This window comes from Eupeodes corollae, chromosome 2 (assembly GCF_945859685.1).
Source record: "Eupeodes corollae chromosome 2, idEupCoro1.1, whole genome shotgun sequence".
In the NCBI taxonomy this organism is placed as follows: Eukaryota; Metazoa; Arthropoda; class Insecta; order Diptera; family Syrphidae; genus Eupeodes; species Eupeodes corollae.
Genome location: NC_079148.1, coordinates 143,009,089 through 143,025,525, shown reverse-complemented (window position 1 = coordinate 143,025,525; position 16,437 = coordinate 143,009,089). Strand labels below are relative to the sequence as shown.

At 31.8% G+C, this 16,437-nt stretch overlaps 1 protein-coding gene across 6 annotated transcripts in view; it reads right to left on the bottom strand.

The window, feature by feature from the left end:
• The window catches only part of LOC129946332 (rab GTPase-binding effector protein 1), a 302,925-nt gene that overhangs the window by 104,190 nt on the left and 182,298 nt on the right, over window positions 1-16,437 (bottom strand). For 2 of the 6 annotated variants that reach the window (XM_056056473.1, XM_056056476.1), the window contains exon 1: window positions 13,849-14,042. The exons of the other annotated variants lie outside the window; for them this stretch is intronic. The gene's annotated coding sequence lies outside the window, so the exon portion shown is untranslated. Of the gene's footprint in view, window positions 1-13,848; window positions 14,043-16,437 lie in introns of those variants that run through there. 6 annotated transcript variants of the gene reach the window in all.

Below are 16,437 nucleotides of genomic sequence, written 5' to 3'. Positions count from 1 at the left end.
ATTGCCAACTGGTTGATGATATTTTAAATAAAACAAGTAATTTGTTAAAAGAGGCATTTTCTAGGTTAAAACTTAAAGTGACAATGGTAGATATTGAACAAAATAAGCGTACTTAAAGGAACACCGGTATTTCTTGCATAACCTTGGCTTACTCTTGAAGCTGAGAGATCAACGATTTGACTAAAAAAGAATAAGAACATGAAAGGCCCTGGAAGTCAGCTGCAATTTTTTGTAAGCTGCTAAGTTTCCATTTACAACTCAAGACAATCAACGAATTGAAAAGGATATAATAAATTTTGCTAAAAAATTGATAATTTCTTTTTCGGTAACTGTCATTTTTGTATTTAATCTGAACGATTTAAATTGAAAAAAAAGAATCGGACTAATAACACTTCCTTGAGGAATATCGACAAATTTGTAAGAACTCTAGGGGTTCTGTTTAAAGTTAAAGGTGATTTACCATGTCTGATGAAGGGCGGACAAAACAGAAACGGGCTGAGTATGTTTTCTTGGAAAACATCATTATTTTTTCCTCTAACTGCTTTGTTCTCGCGTTGAAACAAAAAATAATTCAAAATTTTATTTGAAAACTTTTGAATCCTTTATAACGCTTCTAGATAAATACGTGACTTTTTTAATTTAAAAAATTAGCGTGGTAACAGAGAACTTATAACACTTTTCTTAAAGTCATACAAATTTGTTCGGAAAACTTCAAGATAAACGCTCAAACTTTGAGATCAAAGTTTTTTCTCAAAAAATATGAAAAAATTTCACCTCGAAGAAATTAAAATTTAGAAGTGAAATTTAAAAGTTTTGTAACACTTTACATAACGTTTTATTCACATCAAATCAGAAACTTGAAAAACTGTGAATTTTGTAGCTTGAATTTCTGGCTTTCTTTAACAGTATTCTTAGCGTGAAAACGTTTACAAAACTTACAATGTTTTAAATAAGAAAGCTTGTTGTTTACAATCTTGAGGAGACTAATGATTTGCTTAAAGTTTCAAGAGTTCGTGCTGAGAAAAGCAAAAGCGGAATAATAGTGGTTATTGGGGGAACACAATGATTTTTCCCGTAAACTTCTAGGTTCACCTTTACAGTTTAAGACAATCTACGATTTCACTGAAGACAAAATTTAAATTCCTGAAAAACAAAAGCATTTTATGAAAGCTATTAAGTTTTAATTTTAAATCGAACAAGGTCCAAAAATCCTACGAAACTGTTTCACACAATAAATGTTATGATTTCGCATTGAAAGTTGTCTAAGTCTTGCAGGTCAAAATTCTATTCTATTTCTCTATTAAAAAAAAAAAACAATATCTGCATTTTGATGGTGTCGGTTGCGGACTAAAAACACTTTCCAAGGCAACATGAGTGATTGTTTGAAAAACTTGAAGGTAAACGTTCAAATAAAAATATTTCTTGAAAAATGAAAAAACGGTGCCGTCAAAAAATGAAAGGCCATCATCGGTTACTACTTATTTATAAACGTAAAAAGAATTAACAAAACGAGCCTAAGAATGCTCCCTTGTGGCACACTACCGTTTTTTCATAAATAATGATATTTCCATTTAAAATCCAACAGCATTTTTTATTAAATGACCAAAAAAGAAAACGATATTGGTCTAAAAACGATTCCTGGGGACCTCGAGGTTTTATTCATACAGTTTTAAGAGCACGTTTAAAACTAATGGCGACTGTATTTTAAATAAAAACTTTTTTTTAACCTTTATCTGTTCTTTTGCAACATAATAAATGCTTGGAAAATTGTTTGGAACTTATTACACTTGAATGTCAATTTTAGTAATTTTAATATCATCCAAAAATGTCAGAACTACATAGGAGGGGTTCGTATTTAACATAAATTGCAATTATTTATGTCAGTTTTTGAAAATGTTGTCTTATTAGCGGCGTCGTTAGCTAAACAACTTTGAAAGAACGTGACTTAGTTTTATACTAATTGTCTGATACTTGAAATTTTAGATATTTTGCTTTAAATTTGGAACCTTAAAAATTTGGTATGTTTTGGTCGAATTCAGTTCTTATACACAAGAAAAAATTAAACTCTCTTGGGAAACAACAGCATTTTTTCCACTAACTGCTTGTTATTTGCCTTGAAACAATAAATAATAAAAGTTCAAACTGAAAAATTTGTTAAATTATTTAATATTTGCAGGCTAAACCACCACAAGATATTTGGCTGAAATTGCAATTACTTGCTTAGTTTTTTTTAAAACAAATTTTATATTTAAAACAAATTGTCTGAGCGGCAGAGGACTAAGAACACTTTTCTGGGAAATATAAGCATTTGTCCGGGAAAGTTCAAGTCAAACGTTCAAACTGTTAGGCGATCAATGATTCTTCTTGAAAAAGAAAAAGGCACAATGAATCCTTGAGGAAACCAGTTTACTTTCTGAAAACTGTTATGTTCTCCAGAAAAATTAAAAGCAACCAACGATTTCTATTAAAAAAAAACCGACTTCTTCTATGTGGCATTTTTTCACAAACTGATTTGTTTTCACCTTGAAGGAGTAAAGATTTCGAAATCAAATTTAAAAGTGTTGTAAGTATTAACACAAGTTGTAGGTCCAACTCCGTTTTGTTAACATGGAATAAGAAACATGAATTACTGTCACTTAAGTAGCTTTTTATGCCTTTTAAGTTGCTGTAACTTTCAACAGTTAATGTTGAGAAAAACAAAAGCGGACTTAAAGCGATTCCTTGCGGAACACGAGTATTTTGCAATTATGTATATACAAATATTTAAAGCAATATTTAAAACAAGTCAAAGATGGCATAGAAATACATAACAGGATACGATCCCTTGGGCTTTAAAAAATGCAGGATTCAAAGCAAAGTTTTGTAAGTCTTGCAGATAAAATTCTTGTCAGTCTCTATTCAGTATTCAGTATTATTTAGCTTAAATTTCAATTATTAACAAAGTTTTCAGTCCTTTTCAAGGAAATATGAGCGACTTATCAGAAACTTAAAGGTAAACGTTCAAAATTATAGGCCCTCAAAAATACTTTTTGAAAAACGAAAAGAATGATACCGGGATACTAGCTTTATTTTGTTAAAATTTAAAAGCCATCACTGATTACTATTTATTTAAAATGTATAAAAGAATGCTTCCTTGGGGCACACCAGCATTTTTCCACAAATTTAATTATTTCCTGCTGAAGTTAAAGGCAGTCAGCAATTTGTATTTAATGAGAAAAATCGATATTGGTCTAATAACGGATTCTGAGGACCTTGAGATTTTGTTAATAAAGTTTTAAGTAAACATTTGAAGTTAATGGCGACGGACTTTCTAATAAAAAAAGAACAACATATTTTATTTATTATCAACGAAAGCAGTACCAGGCTGAAAATTCTTCGACAAACTAGTTTAATTTCCTCAACATAATAAATTTTCTTTAAAATTTAAAAGCGATCAACTATTTCTATTCTAAACGAAAAAACAAGACCTTATAAACTCTTCTTTGGGAATATCAAGGATACAAAGTAATCTAAGATTTCTATTAAAAAACTTAACTAAACTATTAACGCTTTAAGCTAAATTTATTCATAAGCTTGTAAATCAAAGTTTAAAGATAATAAAAATGGTCTGAAAACGCTACTTTCCGTGACACAATCATTTTTCGATAGCTTGCTAGATTTTGGTATACAATTAAAGCCGAAATCAACTATTCTAATTGAAAATTAAAAAATAAAAAGTACTGGGCTAAAAACTCTTCCTTGCGGTACACGAACATGTAAGTATATTAAAAATTCAGGGTTTTTTTTATTCAGAACAAAAAAAGAACAGTATTTCAAAAGTTAGACAAAGAGAAAGAAGTAAGAAACTGTTTAAGATTTTCATTAATTACACCTACCAAAAGGTGGTTCTTTTTTCTGCGAGGTCCTGAACTCTTACCAAAAGGAATTTGAAATTTGATAGTTACGTTCAAGTAAAAATAATCAAAACGAGGTGAAAGTTCGGACAACACCCTGCATATAGAAATTTGATACATTGTGTTCTTTTGGTAGAACAAGGTCCTTTCACGTAGGCCGTTTAACCGCAATTTTTTGGCATTCTTGTTTGTTTTTAAAAGCCTATAATTCTCTAAACACAAACAAAAAAACTACATATATCGAAGTCTTCTAAATATATGTCACTTAAAAAGTCTCGCAAGTAAAGTAATACCAGGTCATGGACATTTGTGAATAATTTCACAACAGAACCATCCTTTCCCGCTCCTACAACCATCCAAGTCACATTTACATTGTTGTTGTTCCACATTCTTCACATGAAATCTAATAATTTTTCTTCGACCAAGTCAAAATTTATAAATAATTTCATTACGAAAGCATAAACACTAAAAATATACGAAATTTTAGTAAACAAATAAAATTTCCCCAGCCAGGCGTCCCGCCATCATATCATCAATCAGATAACCACGGCGAGAGTTATTTCAAAATTTTGTAAAATTTGCAAAAGAGTGAAAGCCAAACAAAAACTTAATTGAATGAAATGACGCGACGTTTAAAATTATTTCTGGTTTCTGGTCACATGATTGATCAGCAGAACTGGCAGCATGCATATTGACCTAATCAGCTTCAATATAAGATCATATGAGATGAGACGAAAAATTAATTCACCCCCACCCTGTGTAAACTTAATTCTTCATATCGGGGTTGAAATATTTTGCTTTCATATAACAACAAATCCAATGATGGTGGCGGCCGCGGCGCAGCGTGAAAAATATTTTGGTTTAAAAATAAATTCGAACTAAAAATATATTTTTCTGATTTCTATGCATAATATAACGAAAATTGATGACGCGTTTGTTTTTATTTTTATTTTGTTTTTCTATGAATTTTCGTCTATGAAAATGAGGGCTGAACGACGGTGGCCGGCGGCGGTGGTGGTAGCGGGGACTGCGACGACCATAAAACAGCTGCTCATCTTTCGTCAATGATTTTATTTTTATTTTTATTTTGATTTTGATTTAGAAAAAAAAACAACGAGCAAAAGAAAGAAAAAAAAGTCCCCTCTTTTGATTTAAATTCAGCCGCAAGATGGAACTAGAGGTGGTTGTATCATATGAAAGTAACGGGTGACTTTTTTTAGAAGTTTATATGCCTTACGTTGGCAACACTACTTCAACTGGCAGCCATTTTGACAGCTGTCAAGTGATGCAAATTCATGGTTACCGCGCACTATGTCTATTTTACGGTCAACGTACGAAATTGGTGCGTCAATAACCAAAATTGTCAAATTTGGAGAGATGATAATCATCTGGTGTATGTTGAGGCACCGTTTTATCTCCAAAAACTGAATTTTTGGTAGACTTTAAGGGTTGGTAGAATAAACGGTCTCTTTTCCTTTAAGAACGAAGCTGGCCAGAACATTACAGTCAATAGTGACCGCTTTAGACCCATGATTACTGACATTTTCAGCTGTCGCTTCGACAAAATGGTGGAGGCGCAACATATCACAAAGCTTGTGCCATAATTGATTTATTGAAGGAAACGTTTGGCAACCGAATAATTTCAACCCGTGAATGGGCTTCTTACATCGTGTGATTTAACAACTTTAAAACCGCTTGACTTTTTTCTGTGGGGCTATATGAACTAGACGTTGATAAGCCCGAAACAATTGATCACTTGGAGGCCTATGTCGGTATACGCCCACAAGTTTTAGAAAAAGTCGTCGAAATAATCCGCCAGCAGATTAGCTTTCGAATAAATTGAATTTAACGTTAATTTAAAAAAAAAACCATCGTCGTTTCTCTGAGAAAAACACCCTTTAAAATCATGGTTATCAAGGGGGCCTTATTACAGCATCATTCGCCGCCTGCCGTCGCAGCATCTGTAGATGCCGTTGTTTACATGAACGAGGGACGCCACGCAGCGCTGCTGGGACGCACGCCCCCTCGTTTAAATGATGTCGACGAAATCACGAAATTAAGTCCAAGAATTTATGTGAATGACAAGCGACGCGATGAATGACACTCCTCCGCCCCTTTTCTTTCAATAGATACTTTAAATTTAAATGGCTTGAGTCTATATAGGAAACATAACATCAAACAAGAAAAATTGGAAGGGCAATATAAACAAAAACAAAGCCAACAATCGAGCGGCGGGAAATTTTCAAATCTCAAATTAAATTGAATATACTCAGGTTTTTGAAATAAGCTTGGTCTCTTTTTTTTTGGTTTTTAGGAATAAGTACATTGGGGTAAAGGTACCTAATTTTGTTTACACTTCTTCAGTTTTAAAACTATACAAAAATTTGGGGATTCCTTTTTTTTCAAATGAACTCTATGAAAACACCAACTTTCGAGAACATGATTTATTTTTAAAATATTTAATTAGATTTTTTTAGAGAGCAAAGTTTCCTTGAAAAATTTTGTTTTTTGAGTTGTTTTTGAAAAAAAAAAGAACATTGTCCCCAATTTATTGTATAAGTAAACAATGAATGGATCTCAAAATAGTATTTATTTTCTTCGTCTATTATGTAGTCATAAACAATGTTGCAAGCAAAATAAATATCGAACGAATTTATTTAAAATAACTACAAGGGTCTTCAGGGGTGTCGGCGTTGGTGGTAGCAGAGATAAACAAAAAAAATTTAAATAAATAGAAAAAACGACAAAAATGTCAAAGAAATTTTAGGTGAGTGGGCCCCAGCTAAGACCAGTCCCAGAAATTGCTTTGTAAATTATATTTAATGTCAAGACTGTTGACAAACTGATTGGTTGCAGCTTGCAAAAGGGGCGCCATTATGGTGATCTCCAAAATACCATATCATAGTCGAACTGACGAACTGGGAAACTTTATTTTTGAAATAACCTTTGGTCTTTTTTTTGAAGAAAAATTTGTTATGTCTTTAAGTAATAAAGCTTAAAAGATATTAGGTAAGTACGTCTCGTCGTCGGTCTGTTTTCTGTTTGTTTTTTAAACAAAGTCCTTCAAGTTTGATCGCTAGACTGGTGCGCATTACTTTTTGAAAATTTAGTGCGATTAATAAAAAACCAAGATCGCATATTAGAATCTTTTTTTTTCTTAAAGGAGGGAAGTAGGTGTTTTTATTTTTTGAAAAGATAAAAAACAATCAGACATTCTGTCAGCTGTTTCTTTTTGTCAAACCTAATTTAATCATTGAAATTCTTTGTTTTATTTTTTCTTCGTTCTTTATGATGTAAACAAAGATCTTACCATGACAAACAGTCTACAAAAGTTTATCAAACAAAAGAAAGAACGCAAAAAGTTGAAAATGACATTAATAATATTGTTTTTTATTGTCAAAACGTGTCTTTTATTGAAAATTCTAATTTTCTAGTAAAATGTTTTTGTAAACAAAACAAGAAACATTTATAACAAATGTTTATTAATTGTTATTTTTATTTTAATGTAAATTAAATGATATTTTATTACAAAATAGAAATGTTATTTTTAGATCTTGAAAAATTCAATTTAAAAATGTCACTGTTTTGAAAAATTCTAGTTTTTATTGAGGAAATCATGTTTTCTTATTCAAATATATTTTTCGAATTTTGTGTAACACAAAAGAATTAAAATTCTTGAAAATAAAACCGACAAAGAATGTTTACATTCGTTAAGTTTTGAAAACTACTGTATCGTTTTCGAGCAGGATGTTGTTTAATATAATTCTCACAATCAGGGGGTTTGAATACCCTTTTAATGTTAGGTTCATTACGGGCGAAAAAGAAAGTGAAATTGAATTTAAAAAGAAAAAACGACATTCGTCCGAATGTTCACATATCGCATTACTCATTCGTGAAGTACGGTTAAAAAAAAAAATATCTTTACTTAATATTACTTCCAAATTTGGACCCAATTTTAATATGGTGAGCATTGCAGTTGAATTTTAAAAATTCTATTCTGAATTATATCCTCTTAGAGAATTGAGTGGGTTATTACGGTTTTGCCAAATATCACATTGTTATAGTTTTGGGTGGATTAAGACTTCATAGATTTTACCTACGCCCTAGAGGCTTTGTAACATTTATGGACACTACTTCAAGCTTGTTTTCTAACAAGTTCTGTTCAAACTTTTCAAGAAAGCTGCAAATAAGTTTTTTAGAAACAAAAGTGAACCAAAAAGGTCACATGGTACTTTAAAAACTCTTGCTTACGAAACATCATGTAGTTTTCTTAAAAGACATCTTTTCTGAAATAGTTACGCCTATAATAAGTTTTTAGATCAAACTAGTTTCAGAAGATTTCGAGCATCGAGTTTTTAAGGAATTAGATTTAAATGACAGAAATTTGATAACAGTAACTTCTTATCAAATTTTGTAAAAAGACTCAAAACTCGTAACCCTTTCCATTAGGTAATTTTTATTGTAAAACTAGTTTTAAAGAAACTTATTATTGAATGCGTTAGTCAACAAACTCAATTTTCCAATATTTAAATTTAATTCCAGTTTTCAAACTAAATGCACAATTTTTCTGTAAGTCATATTAGTTACTTGTTCACTTAAAGTGAGGACTTTGAAGACCATTGCAACTCTTGAATGGCCTGAAATTATATCCGAGACCCTCGGTTTCACCAGGTTCAATGACGAAAACTTGGCAATTGCCATCATTGCCAGGCAAAACGGGACTAATACCCAATTAGTCACTAAGATAGAGCTCCAACACATCTTCGATTCATTAAAGAAAAAGAAGTCGTTGTACTACGACATTTACCTCAGGAAGCTGTGGACATTTAAACTACTCTGTTTAAGAAAGTTCTGTATGATGCATATTAACCGGACCGTTGGAAAACAGCTGTGGTACATCCTCTTCCGGGAAAGGACAACTCCATTCCAGCGAATCTACGGTCGATAAGTCTGCTACCCAGTATCAGTAAGGTATTCGAGGAGATTATAAATAGAGCTCTGTCCAAGTGGGCTGAGAACAACAAAATAATTCCGGATAATCAGGTCGGCTTTAGGGCGGAACATGACAATATTCAGCTTGTTTCTGATATCCAGTGGAACAAATCTAAAAGACAATGTTCATTTTCTTGTCTGGTTGACTTGGAGAAGGCCTTCGACACCGTATGGTTAGAGGGTCTGTATCTAAAGTGCTTAATGGTAGACGACTTAGTGTCAAAATTGGCAATGTAAAATCTACCAAAATCTTTGATATTAAAAATGGTCTTCAACAGGGAGCGGTTAACTCGCCGATATTATTCAGCATTTACATAAGTGATCTGATAGCAAGTCTGACTCAGGCAATAGTGTACGCCGGGGACCTTATTGTGTACGGAACAGCTCCAGGGTGCAGGGTGACAAGATTGATTGCTATGTCTAGTATTTGAAAATCAACATTCAGAAACGCGAAACTATTCTGTTCAGGACTGTATGGAGCCTCAAGGGATACAAGAAAGAACTGGAAAATCCAGTGATCGTTGGACAAAATCGACAGCCACTGGCGAATAAAATTGCAGTAAAGTACCTTGGCATCTGGTTGGATCAGTACTTGTATTTCGACAGACATATGAGTGCTGCTCTGGCCAGAGCTAGGGGGGCCTTTGCCCTGACCAAACGGTTGTTTTTTTAGCAGCCGTCTTGACAGCAGGGTGATGGTGGTTTGCTACATGGCCCTTATCCGGCCGATGATTGCCTATAGGTTCCCTGTATGGTTCAACGTTACCTTATTTTAAATGGAAAAGGTTCGGGTGTTTGAGAGACAATGTCTGCGACGTTGCCTTGGACTACCAGAGTCGGATTACAAACACTACTATTCTAACCAGGTTCTATACAACAGAGCCAACATGAACAGAATAGAAAATTTCTTTCTGAAGCTTGGTAGGGGTCACATTGCGAGAGCGATGTCGTCGACTGACAGCTTAATTTTTGGGGCTTACTACCCCAACAATGAGTACTACAAAAGTGCACGTTTAAGTGGCAACATTCCGCCCTAAGCTTTTCTCTATTTAGACGATCGGGGGCTGATACAGGATAGGGAGGCGGTTCCGCTAATCTACCACGTCAGCTATAAAATTGTAGATATGCGACTTCTTTACAGTCGAAACGTTCTCGCTCTGGACGGAGCCGAGTCCCTTCGGTTCAGTAGGACTGTTTCCGATGGGGACCGAAGAGATAGGCTGAAGCTGGAGAACCAGTTTTGGTGGTTTCAAATTGTGAATGTCGTTTAAAGTTGTCTAGGGCGTTTGGTCTTGGCCGGCTTACATAGGTTTAAAGATTAGGTTAGGGAAAGCCAGGAAATTAAATTAAAACACAAACAAAACAAAAAAAACTTACTGTGGCTGTTCTAGTTTTAAAGTAGTTTTTAAAAAGTTTTAAGTATTTTTATGTAGTGTTATTGGTTTTTGTTAGTTTTAAGGAGCTAAATTATTATAATGGGTTTCGGTTTTTTTTATTAGTTTTAAGTTTCATATAAAATTTAAAAAAAAATGATTAAGACACAAGTTTTTTTTTTAATTTTGTTGGTTTTAGATTAAGTTCTTGTTATTTAGTATTAAAATAGTTCTTAGGCCGCAGTAGTTATAAGATAATGGATTAACTAAGACCACCCGCACAGGGCCAGTAAGATATTTTTTGAAGTTTTTGAAATTTACGCTAGTTTTTTAAGAATTATTGTTTAACTTTAAGAAAGCTTTAAGATTTCGATAAAATTAAAAAAAATGGTCTGAAATTAAATAAACTGATAAGAGGGTAAGAGTAAGTGCCTTACAAAAATTGTAGACTGTATCGATACAGTACACTGTTCGGCAAGGTTTTTTTCCTCGCAATCATTGGGATATGATAGCATGAGTTCAATTCAGACTTCAAAATTAATGTATCATGTCAGGTTTTTGAGATATCACTCTCTAAATCTCGAAAAAACACGTATATAAGCCTTTTTGAGGTTATGTAAATCTATAAAGTAGATACAAAAATAAAATCCGTGATGGTTTTCAAATCTATGACCCATTTCCTCCATATTCAGTTGAAATATTTATATTATTTCATACAATACTCGACAAACTTACTTACAAAAATCTGAAAAAAAATCCTAAACAATTTTATTCTAGAATGGTTATCAACAGAAAAGGGCAAAATGGTTTGAAAGTAAGTTTTGTTCTTATAATGAATCTGTTGTCTTTAAACAAATCTAAATTATATCACGTTCTGGAAATATATTAAAAATATAAAAATAATGTCTAAAACGGGTATTTTTAAAACTTAATTAAATCATGTAAATATTTTAAATTAAAGTTTGAGTTCGAAATCAACATTAAACTTTACTACATTTCAAACTATGAAAGTATCAAATGCAAAAGTTCAAGATAAAAATTTATACATTGCAAATTTTCATGGAATTTATTGTTTAGAGATATTTTGAGTTTTAACTAAGCCTTGAAAACTCCGTTTTTGGTTATTTTCAGCATTTTTAATACATTATAAAACTTGATATGATAAAAAAATCTTAAAGTGAAATTTGAATTTAGGACATTTTAATTATTCAAAAAAGTATTATTTTGTTTGTGGTACAGAAAATAAAACTAATTTTGTAGACCAGTGATATTGGTAACAGTATTAGGCTTAATTTTCTTTTTTTTTTGCTTATTTTGGCAGATTGTTCAATTGTTAAATATTTGTCAGGTGTTCTCCTCAATGATTACTGCTTGCAGACGAATTAATTTGAATGTTTGAGTGTTGAGTTTAACCTTAATTTAATTTTTATTTCAAGCTCCGTCTTGGCAAAAAACTTAAAGGGACGACTTATTCATTAGAAAGATCTCAAAAACATTCAAAGATCACTGTTTAAATAATATATTCAATCAAAAAGTATTTAAGCCGAAAATGTAATTCTAAGTGTCTGCACAAAAGTTTTCCTCAATTTTTCGCATTGCCGAATATTAGGTTCCACAAGGCAGTCATTTAGGACCACATCTTGTTGTTTTAGTTTTTTAGTCTTTCTATTGTTAACGCTATAGAATTATTTAAGTTCTGTATTATAAGTTTTTTTTTTGTAGTGCCCGTACCATGATGATTAGTTTGTTGGACTGTCATTCCAGAGCTCTTGGGTTCGAACCCTGCTTAGGCCATCTAAAGTCACGGGTACTGCTTCTTGCGAGGAATTGACAATTTTTCCAAGAGTAATTCTTGTCATGAAAAAGAGCTATCTCAAATTAGCTGGTCGGATTCAGCTTAAAACTGTAGGTCCTCTCTATCCCTGGCAACAGTAATCGCACACAGGAATGGTTGAGAGTTGTAAGTCATTATGTCTTATTTCAACGGACCCAATTTATTTATTTATTATGTGTTTTTAGACTAAAATCTTTGTCTTTTTTCATATTATACTAATATTTTTAAAATTTTCTTAAATGTTTGATTCGATAAACAAATTAAAGCTAGAAACTTTAAAAAGGCAACAAGGGGTCCCAAAAATATAAATATGAATAAAATCCTCTTGAAATAATTTTATATTTAGTGAAAAGCTTAACTGGGGATGAAAAAATATGTACGAGTATAATTACTTGAAAGAAATTCAAAAAATTGATACTTTGTATAATACGCAATAACTTAACATCGATTGTGTTTTAGCCGAAGTATCAAAATACTATACTCTTACACAAATACCTTATCAATCAAACATTTGAATGAAGAAGTCAAGACGCTACGGAGAACGGGAGAAATTGTATAATAATTTCAACATTTAGTAAAGTATGGGATAGAGTGGTAGTAGTAGTTGTTTTGGCACAAGTTAAGAGTTTGTAAAAACAAAAAAACATTGCACTGGTTTCAAAAGTAGGACTCCACTAATTCCAGGAAAAATAATTTTTCAACAAAACAGAATTTGAAACATTTATTTTATTTAAAAGCTATGCTTTGAATAAATTTTTGTTTACAAAAATTTAAAAGTATTTTAAACTAATATGTTTCAATCTTTGTTTAAATTAAATTTCCTCAAAAAAAAATATTTATTAGTGGGAATATTTTTGAACCGAGGAATGTTCTGCTTTCAATTGAAAACGAAAGAAAAATTTAAACTATTCAGTTGACTTGACGTTATTGTAATTTGACTCTTTTAAACTATTGACATTAAACGTTCATAATTGTTTTCATTGTTTTAGCTCTTAAAAGCTAAAAAGTGACAGAAAATTGAAGCAGACATTCTTAACAAAATTATTGTGAATCAAACAAATTTATTGAATCCCCAACACTTTAATCAGCTGTCACTTCCGAAGCTGTCATCTTTTGCTGTTTGACTATAAAAAACTACATAGCTAATAAAAATTGATTGAAAACCGCCTTTATTTTGTGTTTTTGGAAAGAGCGAGATATCTTTGAAAGATTATGACCATTTATTTTGAAAGTTTTCAAACTACCCTGGCCACACTAAAATTTTAGTTTTTACAATAATTTTCTATTCCTATTTAAAATACATATGAAAGTTTATTGCGTGAATATTGCGCGCGCGTTGTCGTCGCTCTTATATTATATTGTGAGGCTTCAAGTTAGCTTTCTAGATTGTTTATATATTTTATGAGTGGTATGGCCTTGAAAACGTCTATTAACCCCCGAGAATGCCAACTATATACGTAGCTATAGAAATAGGTATAGTTGATAGTATAGTGAATAAATTTGACGTAGTATAAATTTTGTCTAGTGATGGTTACGTTACGACAACGACGACGATGGTTCTTAATGAGATTAATTCAACACAACGCGAATGTTTATTTTGTTTGCCTATATTATAATAAAAATAGTTAGATAAGCAAAAACATAATATTGACTTAATCTAATAACTATAACAATAAATAGAATATTAAAATTAAAACGTATCTGTACATCAAAGTATACGTGAGTATCTGTTTCATATAAAAATGTAAAAATTTACTTGTAACTTGTTACACACAACGTTGTCGGTCGTCGTCGTCGTTGTAGCTCGTCAGGCATAAGAGGGTTGAAAAAGTTACACAAAACATCAACAATTAAGGTATTAGATTTGAAAAATAAAGAAATAAAACCTTACACATTTTATCAGTCAAACCAGAGCAACGCGTAATATGGGGAAATCGTAAAAAAGCCTGTGTGTCGTATTATAAAGATACACTTGATAGACTTGTTCTATTGATGATACCGCTTCGCAATAGCTCATTTATTGTGTTCAGTATTTGGAGTGGGTATGTGTACTAGGCTTGCCAGATTGGGCTATTTATCCGAAATTGGGCTATCTTTTTCTCATTTACCACGAAACAGATAAGTATGACAGCCTAATAGTAATTGGGCTATAGTCCGACAAAAGTTAGGCTAAAAGTAGTCCAACAATAACTAGGCTTTAAGTAGCCTGCAATAATTGGGCTCAAAGTAGCCCAATAACAACTGTGATTTAGATAGCTACATATGTACTAATTGGGCTTCAAATAGCCCAATACAAATTGGGTTAGATTTCATAATTGAAGCTAAATGATTATTGGGCTTAACAATAAATGAGCTTTAAGTGACCCAATACTAACTGGACTTTAAGAAGCTGTAAGTATCCCAACAATTATTGGGCTATGAGCTGTCGAATAATTTTGCCATAATTAGAGCTATAAATAGCTCAACAATGACTGAGCTATAATTAGCCCAGTACTAGTAGGGCCATAGGTAGACCAATAGTAATAGACCTATAAGTATCCATATTCTAATTGGGCTATAAATATGCAAATAAAATTGAACTATAAGTACCCTTATAATAATTGGACTATAAGTAAGAATTCCAACAACAAACTGAGCTATAATTAGCGCAATAATAATCTGTGTATAAGTAGCTCAATAATATTTCAGCTATTTTAGACCAATACTAATTAATAAACCAATAATAATTGGGATATAAGCAGCCTGACAAAGGTAAAGCTATAATTAGCCTAGTAATGTAGCCCAAAAGAAACTGAGCTATAATTAGACTATAAGAAGTAAGCTATAAGTAGCCTGAAAACTACTGGGCTTTACGTAGCCCAGTACTAATTAGGCTATAAATAACCCAATACAAATTAAGTTAGAAGTATCCCATTAAAAGTCGGTCTATAAATAGAACAACAATGATTGATCTATAAGTAGCCCAATAATATTTAGGCTATAAGTAGCTGAACAATAATTGAGCTTCAAGTAACATAATACTAATTGGGCTATGAGTAGACCAATACTAATTGAGCTATAAGTATCCCAACAATAACAGAACTATTGGTAACTCAATGTTAATTGAACTATAGAAAAATATAAGTAGCCCAATAATACTACTTAAGCTTTAAGTAGCCCAATACTATTTGGGCTATAAATAATCAAATAAAATTGGACTACAAATAACGCAATAATTATTGAACTATAAATAGCCCAATAATAAATTCGGCTCTAAGTATCCCAGCTTTAATTCAGCAACACTATAGTGGTAAGACATTTAAGTTTTCCATAAACTGTGCTCAATCAAAACTATTTAAATTAAAAATAAATTCTAATCAAATTTACCACATTTTTTGTACTAAAATTTTTCTCCGATATTGAAATAAATTTTTTTTATTTTTGATTCCGAGCTAGCTCCCTATTAGCTGGGTAATTCAGCTATTCTTTGGGCTACTTTTTTGACGTCGATTTTGAGCTAAGAACATTTTAAAATTAGTCTATCAAACAAGTTCCTTATTATCTCGGCAAGCTGAGCTATTATTTGGGCTACTTTTGCAGCTCTGATTTTGAGCTATAAATAATTTTAGACTGTCTTATCGATATAGTTTCTTATTATTTGGGATAGTTGAGATTTTACTTGGGTTACTTTGGGCTACAGACATTTTTTATTTGGGCTATCCAGCTTAGTTTCTTATAATCTGGGCTAGGTGAGTTATTACTTGGGCTATTTTTGCAGCTCTGGTTTTTTGCTACAAATGCCTTCAAATAGTGCTATGAGCTAGTTCCCTATTAATTGGACTATTTGAGCTATTATTTATGATACTTTTTTGGCACTGATTATGGGCTATAGGTTTAATTTTATTGTTCTTCGATGTTTAAATAAGAATATTTTTAAATTGTGCTATCGATCAAGCTCCCTATAAGCTGCGCTATTTCAGCTATTATTTGGTCTACTTTTTTCGAATGCGATTTTGGGCAACAAACATTTTTTAATTGGGCTATCCAGCTTGGGCTACAAATATCTTTAAATAGAGCTTTTGAGCTAGTTGCCTATTAATTGGGGTATTTTAGATTTTATTTGTGATACTTCTTTTGCTACGATTTTAGCTACAAACATTTAAAAATTGGGCTATCCAGCTAGTTTCTTATAATCTTGGCTAAGTGAGCAATTATTTGGGCTACTTTTGCAGCTCTTGTTTTCAGCTATAAATATCTTCAAATATTGCTATTGATCTGGTTGCCTATTAATGGGACTATTTAAGCTTTTATTTATAATAATTTTTTGGCTGCGATTTTAAGTACAAACATTTTTAAATTGGGCTAT